The sequence below is a fragment of the Monodon monoceros genome, unplaced genomic scaffold (assembly GCF_005190385.1).
Source record: "Monodon monoceros isolate NGI ecotype Baffin Bay Population unplaced genomic scaffold, NGI_Narwhal_1 Super_Scaffold_21, whole genome shotgun sequence".
NCBI lineage: Eukaryota > Metazoa > Chordata > Mammalia > Artiodactyla > Monodontidae > Monodon > Monodon monoceros.
The window spans coordinates 153,502,390-153,518,763 of NW_021703778.1; the positions used below are offsets into that span (position 1 = coordinate 153,502,390).

At 42.7% G+C, this 16,374-nt stretch overlaps 1 pseudogene; it reads left to right on the forward strand.

Moving 5' to 3' along the window:
• Nucleotides 1-4,437: 4,437 nt before the first annotated feature.
• On the forward strand, nucleotides 4,438-5,999 carry LOC114903371 (annotated as a pseudogene).
• Nucleotides 6,000-16,374: the final 10,375 nt, after the last annotated feature.

Genomic DNA, 16,374 nt, shown 5'->3' on the forward strand with positions numbered 1-16,374 from the left:
TCTACTTAGATAATATAATTAATCAGATTTCGTTTAGCTATTCTGATAAACAAGAAAACCACATACAAAATATAAAATCACACAGATGAATACTAGAAATGACTTCTGGGTTTCTATATTATAAAATTACATTTTCAAACTTAAGTAGTTCAACTAATGTTTTTCAGACTGACTCTGCCAAAGGCTAGTGGGTGGGGCTTCCTGCTGATATTGACATAAATGGACTGTGAGGATAAATGGTCATGTTGAAAATGATGCGGCTACTCAGGGAAAAATGAAGAAAACCAATGCCATCTCTATTTCCGTACAAATTAACTTCAGAGGATCTTACAGTTCTCCCAAACAGTTCTTGCACGGCTGGCTTGAGCAGTGTCTGCATTTCCCTGTCCTACAGCTGCCTCCATCTGGAATTTAATATGCACTCATCTCTTTTCCATTCCAGGAGGGATATGTACTGAAAATCTCCATATTAGTCATCAGCTGTCAACATTGACAAATTTCAATTACCATCCTCTGGTAGCAGTTCACACTAGAGAAGGAAATCAGGATGGCACACTGGGATAGAATACTTGTGACAGATCTATTTTAATTGCCTTTCTTATCCACATTTAGCCTCTATCATTTTGACAGGAGAAAGAAACAGAGGAGGTAACTTTTTCTGCCAGTGATAAAGCGGGGTGGGATGGGGAAATAAGCTTCTAGGAGGAGACTGGGTAACACGTACCAACATATGGACTGGCGTTGATTGCTGGGGGTGCTTTCCTTTCACTGTGAGGCCTGTGGTGGTAACTTTCTGCTTATCAAAATACTTTGCATTTAATCAGCTGCCTGGATGGATGCTCCTGCTGGTCGTCCGTAAATTATTCATCAATTAAAAAGACTTGGCATGATCTTATTATTATTATTATTTTTGCCTCATTTTCTGAGAGATGAATTTTCAAGAGCCCATAGCGGTAGTTTCCCTTAGTGAGTTCTCACTTCTTCTCATTCCTTGCAACAATACTGTTCATTTAGCCTTTTGATTGCAGCTTGATGGCTGCAATCAGAGGCTACCTCTGCAGTGATGGGTCATGTTGAGTTGTGCTATTTTGCTCTTGCTTCATTCTTTTTCTTTAATCCTGACAGATCTGAGTGCTTTTCTCAAAATAAGGAGAAAATGTTTTTCTCTAATAAAACATGTCAAAAAATCATTTATGGCCTCTGGGTTTTCACAGACCCATTTCTCATGGAATTTTTCACTGTGGGTTCTATTCCTTCGGTGACCTGGTTTCTGTTATGATCCAGTCAAAATGAAATTAAGGTATCTTTCTGTAATAACAATTTGCTAATATTTATTGGCCCTAGCTATACTTCACGTTTGGATTACAATAGGTAACTTATTCTAATCATCAGAAACCCCTATGAAGTAGATACTGTTATTATCCATTTGTTGCAGATGAGAAATAAGCTCAGAGGTTTTTAAGTAGCTTTCTCATGGTTACACAGCTAGAAAATAGTGAACCTGGGATTCATTCTCAGGGAGTCGGACTCCAGAATCTGATTCCCAATTTCTGTGCTGCACTACGCGTTGGGAGCTCATGTCTGCAATGTTTTATTAACCGTTTTAGTCATTATTACTGCCCTGCAGAAGAATAGCATCCTCCTGGGGACTTACAAATTCATTATTGTTTTGAAAACTAGAAAGAAAGGATAATGTGGTTTCACCTATCTCAGGAAAAGACCAAAACAGCTAAGCTAGAGAATTAACGGCCAGAGACAAGGACAATAGTTAGATTTGAAAAAATTAGTAAAGGAGTTGACTAAGGCATTTCTGAATTTAGGAAAGAGTAACACCGGGAGTGAAAATGGAGCCAGATGGACCCAAACGGGTCTATCCATGGCTTCTCTGTAGTCTTTTCTAGATACGGAACCACAGCGTTAGCCTGGATTCTTTCTCTCTTCTATCCCCTCTTTTCTCCATTAAGTTTTTGTTCAGGATGGATCCAGAGTATTCTAAGAGTTGTATTCACACAGTTATATGATAAGGGAAGACATGTCACTTCTAAATTCTAATCCTTAAACTAATGTAACAAAAACTGTGCAAACTGCTATGCAAATTAGCATAGTCCTCCTGAATCTTCAGGGTGTCAAATGGATGTTCCTTTCACCAGAAGGACTCTGAGAAACAAGTTATGAGTAAGGTGTTAATGAAGTTTCAATTTTGAGAAGGCAGTTAAGACAGGAGAGAGAGCATGCGGAGCTGTGGATGCCTGGCCCAGAAGGAGGCAAATGACAATCATTATAAATCATAGTGGAATTGAGAGGGGTTAAAGAGGTAATTAAAATCTTTCTTCTGAATAGAGATTGCAACCTTAAAGTTGAAAGAATGGCCTTGGTGGAATTTAATAGAACTCTTCCTAATTATTAAAAGGATAAACCCCATCATTTGATAGAGTGTTCCTTTTTAAATGCAAGCAAATCAAAACCACCCCGGGGTGTGTGAATTACTGTGCTCATTTATAAACTATAAAGTGCCTTATATTTAAGAGAATGCATATGACAAGCTGAAGACAAATCTATGAATATATTTAGATTTGCTAGTGCCAAGATTTCTTACACTTTTTTAGGAAGTATCTCAAATGAGATATAATGCAGCTCTGGAAATATCAGGACTCATTTAATGCTTGCTGCTTGGTATAATCAAGGAGTCTGTGTAAAGCAGGACTGTCTTTAGAACGATTAGTATGTTAGCACAGATTTGAGTTATAAATGTCATAGTTATCCCTGCCCCTGTGTGTATGACACATATATCATGTAGCTTTCCAGCACCTGACATATAAGGCTTGGGGAGGGGCTTACATTTATTGCATATGTATTATATATTAGGAAATGTTTGGTCTCTGAAAATTATTTTATTGAACTCTCCAAGCAGTTTTGTCCATAAGGCTTCATTAGTACTGTTATACACATGAGGAAACTGAGACTCGGAGAACTGAAGTCAGATGGCCACAGGTCATAAGACTGTAACTGTAAAAGCTGAGTTTAAATTCAAGTCACTGGCCTTTAAAGTAAATACTTTCTATTATTATATCCTGCTGTCTTCTAGAATAGTATAGGTACTTCCTATATATAGTAGGTGCTTAATAAATCTTTGTCATATGAACTCTAAGAATCAATCCATATGTACTCAATGGATTTGAGATTTTATTAAGAGAAAAAGTGGAATAAAGTACAATTAAAAGCAACATGTGAATATTATTAAAATGATAGATGTAAACATATAGATATGATAACGTTTATAGAAACTCAGCAGAAATTGCTACTATTGAAGTATAGTATTTATCAAGGGACTCTTCTCTGAGAAGAAAACTTTGCTTTTTTAAAATGTGCAATTCCTGAATAAAACTTCCTCTCCACATGTTCTTACCAGTCCCTTCAGAAAAACATATTATTTTTCAATATTACATACTAGAAGGTGCCTAAAAGCCTACTTATCCTGCAGTAGTTTTATCTCAGCACATTTTCCTTTCAGTAATAAGGTAAATTAAGACCACCTTCAGGTGATTTTTTTTGACAGAGTACACAGGCAACCATAAAGTTCCCCCAATGAAAATGTCCTCAAGTGAAATGCTCTCCTTAGGTCCTCAAGAAAATTTTAGGACTGGCAGCGTGTCCTCGAGAATAAATATCTCATTTAAGTAAGGCATGCTTGACCTTGAGAAGCAGCTGGGGATTCTGAACATCAAGCCATGTGACTTCCCAAAGGCCACAATCAATTAGTTGCTGACTGTGTGTTGACTGTATCTTTGTGAGTCCTGAAAAAAAAAAAAAAAAAAGACAGAAGTAGCTTTTGGCTTAGTTTATTTGGTTAGAAGGGCCCCTGAAGACCAGTTTGGATGACACAAAAGTCAAGCTACAGCCACTTTGGGATGATTTGATTAAGGTGCTTCAGTTGGCATCTACATAATGTAAAGTGAATTCCATCAAATTGCAGGGAAGCAGGGCTTCCCTGGTGGCACAGTGGTTGAGAATCTGCCTGCGAGTGGGCCTTTAGGCCCCAAAGAGGGACTCCACGGCCTCTCTGCTCACTCTTCTGCCTTCCGCTTCTTCCTCCGCCGCCAGAGGCCAGCCCAGGGCGTAGCCGCGGCTGGGCCTCCCTTTGGACCCGCCTCCGAGAGACATCACTTCCTGGTTGAGTGTTTCCGGGTCGCCGCGGCCCCGGGCTACTGGTTTCTGGACCCTGCAGCCGGCCAGAGCTGCGAGAGCCCAGCCGGGCCCGGTTTCGGCGGCGGCCGTGACTCCTTCTTGGTCCCCTTGGCCGGGGCGTCCTCGGCGGCAGTGCCAGGAGCACTCTGCTGGTCCAGGCAGGCGACATATCAATGCTTTTAGCAATGTCCCTGCCTCTATCTCAGAAGCCATGGAGGAAATAAAGTAGCCCCTGTCCTTGGATCGGATCGGATGGGGAAACCCAGTTCAATGGATGCAAAATATAAGGATGACTTATTTCGGAAGTACGTGCAGTTCCATGAAGGCAAAGTGGACACCACCCCCAGCAAGCAGCAGCCTGGCAGTGATGAGTCCCTGCGGGTGGCAGCCTCGACCCTGCTCAGCCTGTACAAGGTGGATACCTTCTATCGATTCCGGCTGATCCAGTTCTATGAGGTGGTGGAGAGCTCTCTGCGCTCACTGAGCTCCTCCAGTCTGCGGGCTCTGCACTGTGCCTTCAGTGTGCTCGAAACGGTGGGTGTCAACCTTTTCCTCTACCCGTGGAAGAAGGAATTCAGAAGCATCAAGACCTACACGGGCCCCTTTGTTTATTGCGTCAAGTCCACATTACTGGAAGAGGACATCCGAGCCATCCTGAATTACATGGGCTATGTGCTCAAGTTGGGGACTGCGTACAAGCTCAAAGAGCTGGTAGAGACCCTCCAAGTGAAGATGGTCTCCTTTGAACTCTTTCTGGCCAAGGTGGAGTGTGAACAGATGCTGGAAATCCACTCCCAAGTCAAGGACAAAGGCTACTCTGAGCTGGACGTGGTGAGCCAGCGCAGGAGCAGCGCGGAGGACGTGCGAGGCTGCTTAGATGCCCTACGGCGGCGGGCCGAGGGCCGGGAGCACCTGACAACCTCCATGGCCCGCTTAGTGCTCCAGAAGTTGGCCAGCGAGCGGGCAGCCAAGGACTACTACAAGCCCCATGTGACCAAACCCTCAAGGTCGGTGGACACCTATGACAATTACTGGGAGAGCCGGAAGCCGCCCCTGAAGACCTCGTTGAGCTTGCAGAAGGAGCCTGTGGCAGCAGACTTGGGAGACAACCTCAAGGACAAGATCATCCGCCCGTTCCCCTCGCTCCTGACCAGTCCGGCTCCCCCCACGGCAGCCCGGATGACCTGCCATCCCCCTCCCCCAACAATGGCCTTGGCTTGCTGCGTGGCACGTACTTCTCCGCTCAGGAGAATATGGATCTGTACACAGACTCGGAGCCCAGGGCCACGTACCGGAGGCAGGATGCCCTGCAGCCAGATGTCTGGCTGGTCAGAAATGACACCCACCCCACCTACCACAAGCGCTCGCCCCCCGACAAAGAGTCCGCCCTCTCCAAGTGCCAAAACTGCGGTCTGTCCTGCAGCTCCTCCCTCTGCCAGCGCTGCGACAGCCTGCTCGCCTGCTCCCCGGCCTCCAAGCCCGGCTGCTTCCCCAGCAAGGCCTCCGCCCACGACAGCCTGGCCTATGGGTCATCTCTGCGGGAGAAGTATGCAAGCCAGACGCAGGGCCTCGACCAGCCGCCGCACCTCCATTCGAAATCCAAGCCCTCCCCTGCAGCTGCCTCCCGCTGTGGCTTCTGTGACCGCCCGGGGGCCGCCAACACCTGCACGCAGCGTTCGAAAGCCTCCTGCGACGCCTGCCTCAGCACCTACCTTTACGACCCCTGCTGCAAAAAGAGCGAGCTGCACAAGTTCATGCCCAACAACCAGCTGAACTACAAGTCTGCCCAGTTCTCCCATCTTGTGTACAGATAGACTCGACCTTGCACCTCCCTGCTACAAGGGCTACACCACTGACCTTTCTGGTTTCATGGGGAAGAAATGTTAATGCGTTGATCTCAGAAGCAGAGGCCTGCACTTGACCACGTGGTTGTGGGGGCGGGGGGGGGGTCGTGTGGCCGGCTGCCCCACGTGGGAGTTCCTGTAGCGACTCAGATATGTCAGCTGATGGCTGCTTTGCCACCTGGCAAGAGAGACTATGGCACTTGCATTCAGATTCATTTTTGCTAATCACTCCCTGTTCCGTTCTTTTGTTTTTGTCTCTCAAAGAGGATTTCTATCTCTGGGACTCTTGCCATGCCGACTGCTCCCATGGCAAAGCCAACTAGGACTGGGAAGGGCCCTCCAGGTCCCCTCCAAACGCCCACCTGGAGTGGTGAGCTAGAGGCCTGTTGGCTTGTGAAATGAGCCCTCCTGCCACACCGGGTCTCATCCACTGGCTCATCCCCCCACCACCCTTTCCCACACACAAGGATCCCCGGAGGCAGCCCCCCACCCAACTTCCCTGCCTCTCCACGTATCGAAGGTGACCCGAGTCCAGGATTCACTTAATGTTATCCTATTGCCTCCACAGCTCAGTTCAGCCTTGGGGTTTGTGAAGTTGGCTCTAGCACTCTGAAGGGTGGACCTTCCGCACTGGGACTGACTTTTCCCCCCTTTCTGTTTTCACATGCCTCTCTAACTTTACTGTAAATAGATATTTTTGAGATTTATTTTTAAATAAATATTCAACTTGCTGTATCTTTCAAAGTGGTTAAAACATTAACGATGTAGCTATTTATAAAAATGCCCCGGGTTCTTTAGTCTTCCAAGGGAGGGGCTCATGCCCTTCCACCTTGTATCCTCCACTCGCCACAGCCCGAGGGTAGAGTGGAGATTGCAGGGGCAGAGGAGGAACAGAGACTATGTCCCCTGAGTTGGTGGAGGGCCACTGTCTTCCCTACAATACATTTCTAACACCTACCTCCAGTGTGCACTTAGGGGGTTAGTCCGGGCCGAGAGGTCTGTGCGCCTGCAGACTGTGACAACCTAGTGACAATTCAGGAACCTCACCCTGTGGATCTCCAGCCTGGTCTTTGCCGCTTGCTGAGCGTGAACCTTGCACTCCAAACTTCCTGAGTCTCAATTCAGAAGGAAAATCGTTTGGGATTCCCACCACCCTCTTCTCAGTCCTCTTCTCGTCCTTCATCTGTTTCCCAGGATTCCTCTACAACATTTGTGACCTTTTTGCACTAAAAGTGGGCAGGAGCCAGCGTGCGCCCATCAGACAGATGTGTCCTGATATTCTTAGCCGAGCCTCAGCGCTTCTAAACCCAAAGGCCTCTTAAACTCCTCATGTGAATTGCTGACCCCGGATTTCCTTTTGGGGTGCAGAGCAGGAGTGGGGCAAGAATTTGAAAATAAAACTGCTTCCTTGTGAACTAACAGTATATTTTAGCCATAGTGTTTGTGATGTACAGAACGTTGTAGGAATTTACATGCAGTGGGTTTTCTGATAGAAGGAGGTATTCAACTCTTGAGCAAATTTAAATCTGGCTGAATCCTGAGGCCACTGTGAATTTGCTGATGTTCTTCCAACTCAGTTGCGTGATTTTAAGGTTTTCAAAATCTTCTATGGCTTTTTGTCTATATATCTAGTAGATCACGTGTAGATATTCAATGTGTATATAAAGCTGAATTTCAACCAACTTTATTACTAAGACCCACCCATTCTGGGGCATTCATCTCTGATGTTCTTCCTTTTCACGTTTCAGAAGTGGCCATGCCTGTCCCAGTCCTGAGTTTTCTAGTTTTCCATTTCCAGACTGCTCTAGCACTACACTAACTCTTTTAACCAACCATGATGCCATGTAACTTACCCAGCAGACAAAAGTAGGAATAACTAACTTGTCCTGGAAGAGAAAGGCCAGTGTGTGTATCATCACGGAAATACTGTGTTCGTGGACTGGAATAGGAAATGCTGTGACCATGCTCCTCCTCGTTGTGTATCTTATTGTATGAGGTTGCTGTGACTGAGATAAATACACGCTAATTTAAAAAAGCAGATGTTATTGCATTTGATTTCTACCAAGAGTTGAAATGTTGAGAGATGATTTAAAAAAAAATAAAGTGTCTTCCATTGTTAAAAAAAAAAATAAAAAAAAAGAATCTGCCTGCCAATGCAGGGGACACAGTTTCAAGCTCTGGTCCAGAAAGATCCCACATGCCGCAGAGCAACTAAGCCCATGCGCCACAACTACTGAGCCTGCACTCTAGAGCCCGCGAGCCACAACTACTGGAGCTTGCGTGCCTAGAGCCTGTGCTCCGCAACAAGAGAAACCACCGCAATGAGAAGCCCATGCACTGCAACGAAGAGTAGCCCCCACTCGCTGCAACTAGAGAAAGGCCGCGCGGAGCAACGAAGACCCAACACAGCCAAAAATAAATAAATAAAAATAAATAAATCTATAAAAAAAAAATTGCAGGGGAGCATGTTACCTTTAATTCCTGCCCCGTACTCTTCATTACTATATGAAAAAGTCTTTTCATATCATTTTAGATTATTTCCAAATCATATTCCAGGTGCTCTCACTTTCTTACTTGTTCCTTCAAACTTTTATTTCCTAATTGGAGGTTTTGAGGCAGCTAAAATAAATTGAAAAATTATAGCATGAAAAAATATTCAATATTTAGTTAATGAATATGTGTAAAACACTTACAAAGGCTTTATATATTATTTCACTTAATCCGATGAGTTAGTTACTCTACCATCCATATTTTGCAGATAAGAAAACTGAGTCGGGGCTTCCCTGGTGGCGCAGTGGTTGAGAGTCTGCCTGCTGATGCAGGGGACACAGGTTCGTGCCCGGGTCCAGGAAGATCCCACATGCCGCGGAGCGGCTGGGCCCGTGAGCCATGGCCACTGAGCCTGTGCGTCCGGAGCCTGTGCTCTGCAATGGGAGAAGCCACAACAGTGAGAGGCCCGTGTACCGCAAAAAAAAAAAAAAAAAGAAAGAAAAAAATAAAACAGTCTCAAAAGCTAGAAAGAAATTTTCCAAGGTTACACTTGTAATAAAAGGTGAATTCAAGTTTCAAACTAAGACCTGTATTTTTTCAAAATCCATGCTTATCTTCTGACTCTGTGTTATCATCCTTCAGTTTAGGTGGGAAAGCTGTAACCTCACATTAATTGTCTCTTTTATCATGTTTCATCTACTTGTATTCATTCACGTAACAACCATTTATTGAGAGACTAATATATGCAGGTTATTGAAGACTGATACAAGGCATAATGTCCTCTCTCTTCAATTTTTTTCTGTTTTTGCAAAAGCTGAAATTTGGTGTGAAATATCATTATGATCCTTTTTAACATCACTTACTCAGTGATGTTTTATTTCATTTATTGATCCAAGACAAGCCAATATCCCTTGTCATCTGGTAATGAGCACTTAAAGCGTGAAGATCCCTGCTCTTGTCCACTTAAGCCAGCATTTCACACTGGGCTTCTCAGTTTCTCTGCATCCCTTTTTGTCCCTGTCTTGCTCTTTTCTGTGACTCTTCTCATTTTAGTTTTTTGGCCTTGATATTCTTTGGACTGATGTTCAAAAAATACTTCTACTCTCAGATAAGAAAACACGATAATCAGAATGATTTTACCTCTCTTTTTGTCCCTCATACACAGATGTTCAACAAGAATAACAAAGCAGTTAATGTTTTATACTGGTCTTTAAGTTCAAGTGAACTTTTTTCCGTATTTCATAGGGATTTCTGCATTCAATATCTTCTTATGTCAACAGCAAAATCTCAGTTTTTTTGGGTACTATACTTTCCCTCTATTACGATAGTTATATTGCCTTGCTACACTTGTATATCTCTGTTTCTACCACTATGTTGTATACTCTTTATAATCAAGAACACTGTCTAATTTATTACGGTTGTCACTGCATCCAGGCTTAGCACAAGGCCAAAGAGCAGACACTCAATAAAGATGACTGGCCCAATTTCCTTAACTAATAACTGTATGAACCTTTGCATTGGAGACACATCGATGAACTAAGTCAGACAAGGTCCCTACCCTTATGGAGTTTATGACCTTGAATTTATTTCAGAAAGAGTAGACAGAAGAAAGGGAAAAAATAAGGAAAGATAATCTAATATTATATGAGTAACTGCAGTGTGTGAAGTAATGTTAGCTATCTTATGTTTGCTGCCCCACTTAATGTTTTAGTGGGGCAGGAAATAAATCAATCTTTCATCACAAAGGCATAAATCAGTCTTTCCTAAACGTTTGTGTTACATCATAATAGGAAAATAAACCTAAGTCATCAACCTTTCTGGAGCATGATCATTTGGTAGTTGTTACTCCTGGGAGTCCTTTTCCTTCAGCAAAGGTAGAAACTGGATTTACTGTTGCTGTCACATTTGAGTTCATCATTGCGAATAATAAGCGTGTCACTTTTTTTCTCTACTGATCTTCTCATCCTTCGGGCATTTGCTGGTAATAACTCACTGTTGTATTTATTTTAAGAAAATAAACTTATAACCAGGGATCTATAAAACTGCTTTTCCCCTGTCATATCACAATGTGGGGGCCAGGTGGGAGAAGTAAGTAGGCTTAACATAGCTATCAAAATGAGAGTTTTGTACTTGTTGTTGAGGCTACTTTCTTGAACTGAAAGATGATTTCTATTTGTTTTCTCTACACACTGTATATGTTAGAGCTAGGGGTTGGTGGAGACTAACTTGCAGGAAGAACACCTCCAGAAACTATATGCATATATTCATTTGACCTAAGGGATTGAAATAGCTTTTTAACCATTTACGGGGAGTCAAGGCCTTACATCAAGGTTAGAAGCATAGTTGGAAACTAAAAGGGACTTTCCCTAGGAAAGGGGACAGAACGCATTTTAAAGAAAGAAACAATTGTGTCAGGTTAACCCAACTGTAGTAGTGTGATTAAATCTGGGAGATGGGACCCCCAAACCAGGCCTGATGGAAAGTGTAATACCACCTATAGTAAAGTTCTCACAGCAACTGGAGACAAAATGACAAGCGTCTGTTTGTAGATAAAAGAGATTAACATGGAATCTCAGGACTTTGATCACAGAATCTAAAGGAGCTAAATATTGGTTGGGTTTACAAACAATCACAAGAGCCCAAACTCTGCTTAAGTAGAGTGGATGGGAAGAGAGGAAAAATTACCTGTTTTATTCAAAAGGGAAGATCAAAGACTCTAAGAAGATGATTTAAAATATAAATCATCAATATTGGTCAAAGGGTACAAACTTCCAGATAAACAAGTTCTGGGGACCTAATGTACAGTGTGGTGGTTTTAGCTAATGATACTGTTACAGGGGCTACACCAAACTAAAAATCTTCTGTACAGCAAAGTAAAGTATCAACAAAATGAAAAGGCAACCTAACACATTTTGCAATTCTAAAATTGTATTGGGTAGAGTATCCTAGTTTGCATATTTTCTCCTTTCAGCTCTTTGAATATATTATGCCACTCCCTTCTGTGCTTCCTGTACTTATGTATTTCTTTCTTTCTTTAGGTTTGGGACATTTTCAGCCATTATTTCATCAAATACATTTTGGACCATTTTCTCTTTCTGTTCTCCTTTTGGGACACCTATCATGCAAATGTTGGTATGCTTAATGTTATCTGAGAGGTCTCTTAAACTGTTCTCATATTTTTATATTTGTTTTCCTTTTTGCTGTTCTCTTTGGGTGATTTCCATTATTCTGTCTTCCAGATCATTTATGCGTTCTTCTGTATCACTTATTCTGCTATTCATTCTTTTTAGTGTGTCTTTCATTTCAATTATTGTGTTCTTCAGTTCTGACTTATAAAAAAATGTTTACTAGTTTCTTATTAAAATTCTCACTTTGTTCATCTATTCTTTTTCCTAATTCATTTAGAGTTGTTATTACTTTTGCTTCAAATTATTTATCTGGTAAATTGTCTATTTCTGTTACATTTTATTTTTTTTTCCAGTGGTTTTCTCTTGATGTTTCAGTTGAGTCCAGTTCTTCTGTCTTCTCATTTTACTTAATTTCTCTGTCTCTTTAAATTTAGGTGAAACAGTTACCTATTGTCATCCTGAAGGTTTGTCCTTATGTGGCAGCATCCCTATACAGTCTGTGTGTACTCAGTCACTTTGGCAGGAGAGCTGGATTTGATGTGAACACAAGTCCCTTCTTTCCCCAGGGTGTGCTGTCCGCTACCACCTTGGTAGAAGGTGGGGCTGGAGATGGAGGGGCTAGGGCTGGAGCCAAGTGTAAGGCAGGGTTTCCCCTCTGCTCAGTGGCTCTTGCTACCCTATTGGAGATGGTGTAGTATCTCCAGTTCCTGGAGCATAAGCCCAGAGGATTGGGTCTGAGCTGGCTCTGTTCCTTTTAAGTGTGCGTTCTCCCCTCTCTCTGCATCAACACCCTTGCCCCAGAAGGGAATAGTGCTGGAACAAGAGGGGTCCGTGCAGGCTGTCTGCTTATGATGGGGCATGGGCTGTGGCAGGCCAGCCCCAGACAGAGGTCTGGGCTGCTTCTGATGAGCTGTCTGTGTCAGCACCAGTAATGGCTGCCCCTGTCCTACTTAAACTCAGCTTGGGGCCGGAGTATCCTTTGTCCCTCACAGCTATCACTCCCCTCCGTTTCTGCCACCCCCACCCTGATGTTGAGTCAAGCTGCTGGGCAGACAGGGCCTGTGCATGCTCTCAATGTGTATTGGGGTATGGGCTGTGGTGGTCCGGTTGCTGACAGAGATCGGGACCATTTCCAATGTGCTGCCTGTGTAAGTGCCAGAAGTGGCTGTCCCCATCCCACTCAGACACCACTTTGGGTCTTGGCTGCCTGTTTATTTCACAGCCAAGCATTTTCCTTGCTTGTGGCAGCCCTAGCTCCACTGTGGAGCTGCAATGTGATGTAAGCAGGGCTGGAATGTTCACCCGGCTCAGGCTGGGGCATGCACTGAGACAGTAGTGGGAAACCAGGCAGCCTCTCAAGCTGCTTTCAATCTGCCCTCTCTGCCCTGCTTTGGGAGCAAGCCAGTGCATGTGTGCTCCTCACACGTGAAGTCAAGGCTTTTCAGTTTTCCTGTTGGTCCCACTGGCCCTCCAGCCAGCCAAGGGGGCTCCTCTTCCCTTTGTCAGAACCCAGAACTAGGGCACCCAATATATGGCCTGAACCATTCACTCCCCAGGGCAGATCTCCACCTGTGTTATCTCCTTTTTCCTCTGAGTCCCCTCCTAGGGGCACAGGTTCTGACCTGATTGCTTCTCTTCCCTCCCTACCTGATTCTGTGTGGATATTTCTTACAGTCTTGGTTGTACAGGAGTCCTTCTGCCAGTTGCCAATTAGAATTCAGTGAAAATTTTCCACATGTAGATGTATTTTTCGTGTGTTTGTCAGGGGAGGTGAGGTCCAAGTCTTCCTATTTTGCCATCTTGATCGATCACTCTAATTTATCTTCAGTGAGAAAATAATGGATGTCACAGGGTAGCAGCTGGGGCTATAAGTCTATTATACTCCCTGTGGCTGCAGATCAGAGAGGTACATTCTCATAGCCCCCATACTCATGGACCCCAGGGTGAATCCTTGGCTTAAGGAAAAGTAGAAGTTATGATCAGAGAGATAATTTTTACAAGATGATTATCAAATCTACACAAAGATAATGACTTAAAATGAGTTAGACCCCACGTATTAGTACTGAAAGTATTTCAAATCTAAATGTACTGAGGATTCTGTCAATGATTGATACCATTTATTTGTTAGTACCTCTTCTGAGCTAGATATGATACTAAGCAATTTATATTAATTAATTAACTGTGAGGTATTATGATATTCAACTTCATAGTTTAGAAAACTGAGTAAATTTCCCATTTATCTAGAAAGACAAATATAAATTTTAATGCTTTTATTTTTTTTAAGCATATAAATTTCTACATATAAATCTCTATATTACCAGTGGTTGCAACCAGTGATCTTGAGATCACAATCTTCTAGAGAAGGAAAGATGGACTTTGGGCAGGAAGGTTAGCCTCCTCTTTGTGACAAAGTCCTCTTCCCTAGTCTATGAGAAATTATTTCTATTTCTTTCTATCTTGCTTAGCAGAACTGTACTTGAGGGAGAAGAAAGCAGAACACAAAACTGAGGTAGGAAACAAAACTTATCCTAACGTTTAAAGAGAATAAGGCCACAAAACTGAAGACTTAAAAACTGTCTTCAACATAAAAGGGAATTATATGGAAAATCCTTATACACTGATAGTGGTACCATAAGAACAGTGTTCATTTGCAGGAGGAAGGTTTAGGTTAATTATAAGGAAGAGCTCCTTTTCATTCTTATTAATCAAAGAATTATGTATATACTGAATGTGAATATCTAAAAAGAGGATACAAACAAGATATGTTATTGAGCCTTCCATTTTAGAAGGATGGGTCAGAAATGACCCTTTTGTGCTATTGATACTTTTAAAAAGAACATTCATGTAGTACACTGGCTTTCGAACATCTTTTTATCATACAAAATACATGTATACACACAAACACATAGTTCATAATGACCACGGCTACCTTGTTATCTGCAGTACATTCTGTTTTGTCTCTTTTGTTCTATTCATTTTGGTCCTATCCTATACTTTCTCGTTAAGGAATGCTAGTCATGGTCAACCCAATTGATTTCACTGTCTGCTAATGGCTCACAATTTGAAAAATTGAACCAGTATGTTCAGCCTCCAAAAGACAATTGATTCAATTACAAGAATCATGACACCATTGAAGAAAAAGCGAAGAGATGAAAGAGGGTTTTGTGTCCCCTTACCTATCACATAGTTATGGAGTAACTGTACAGTAAGGATTTCTTTTTTAGGGTGAGAGAAGTGATGACTGATTCTGTATTATGTAAGCAATACCAGTTGTTGTTTAGAGAATAGTTTTCAGTGCATGATGATGAATCACAGATATTCTATTCTCTCTACCACAGGCATCATACGGAATGCTGAGAATTATATGAAGGTAGCCTGGTCTTGTTTGTAAGAGCTGTTGGATACTTTAACATTAAAAATCAGGGAGCTGCCTTGAAGAGAATGTGGATCAGCTCAGGGCTAGGCTGTAAGATGGCATGAGCCTAAGGCTCAAGGTCTCATGAGTGGTCCATCTTTTCTGACAGATGGACCTAGAAGTTGAACAAGTTAGCCTGGGTCACAGTGATATAGTGGAGTAACATAATTGTCATTGACATAAAAATGTTTATCGTGTCAAGCTCAGCTGGTTATTTGTTCAGTGGTTGTTGAGCAAATACTGTGCACTAGATGCTGCTAAATACTGAGCATCCAATGAAAAGAAAACACAGTTTGATCTCAGGGATCCCATAAGGAAGATCTGCCATGAGGTTATTCAGTTTGCTACTCTCCTCCCTAAATTCACCCACTCCCTTCCCCGTCTGCCCTACTTCCTCACTCAGAGGTTCTCCCTGGGCTCTGCGTCACCTTGCCTTCTGCCTCATAGTTGGGCTTGGCCAAAGTGAGTCACCAGTAGAAGACTGGAAAGTGGGAAGAGAGAAGTCAGGGCTTTTCTTTTCTACTCCCTCCATATCTGGACTGTGCTTTCTGGTGATGCGTGTTTCCTCCATAACTACAGTTCTTGTAGGACAACCCCTTTCCATCGCAAGCTCTCAATGTTAGAGTAAAGTTCTCTGCCCTCCTTGCTATTCTGTGCCTTTGGGTGCTAGTGATGCCTCACTGTGACTAATCTTTGCATCCTCATCATCTATTTCTGGTTTCATTAACCTTTCTCACATCTTTGCAAATGTATTGTTAGGTCTCTTGTGTCATTTGAGTACTAGTCTGTGTCTGCTGAGACTCTGACTGTTATAGAAGAAGCCATATATAATATAGGAGCAAAATGGAGGAATATCAGGAGAGGGGAACTCTGCAGTGACATTTTTAGGAAGTTTTTTTTTTGGTACATGCAGTGATGGGGGCAGGGCTGCTGAGAAAGTTTATTTGAGGTAGGTCATTAATAATTGGAATAAGAATGTGTTAGACGAAGACTTAACAGAACTGAACCTGACATGATATATTCATTCAGATTTTTACTATTGCGTCTTTTCGTTTTTGAATCTTGGCTGAGCTATCTTTCAGTTCAACAAAAATGTTGCCACTTTGGACGTGTTCATGAGCTCACCTCACATTTATTTACTGGTGAAAAATAATGATGCACTTAAGGGCATGATGTGCTTTTAGGCTGGACACTAGAGTTATGCCTTTGGGGAATATTTTATTTTTAATATAATGTTCACTTTCTCAGAGTACTATATCTTTAAGGCTCATCCTAACTTCATTAAAGACTGAAAAATGAGGACTTGTGCTAA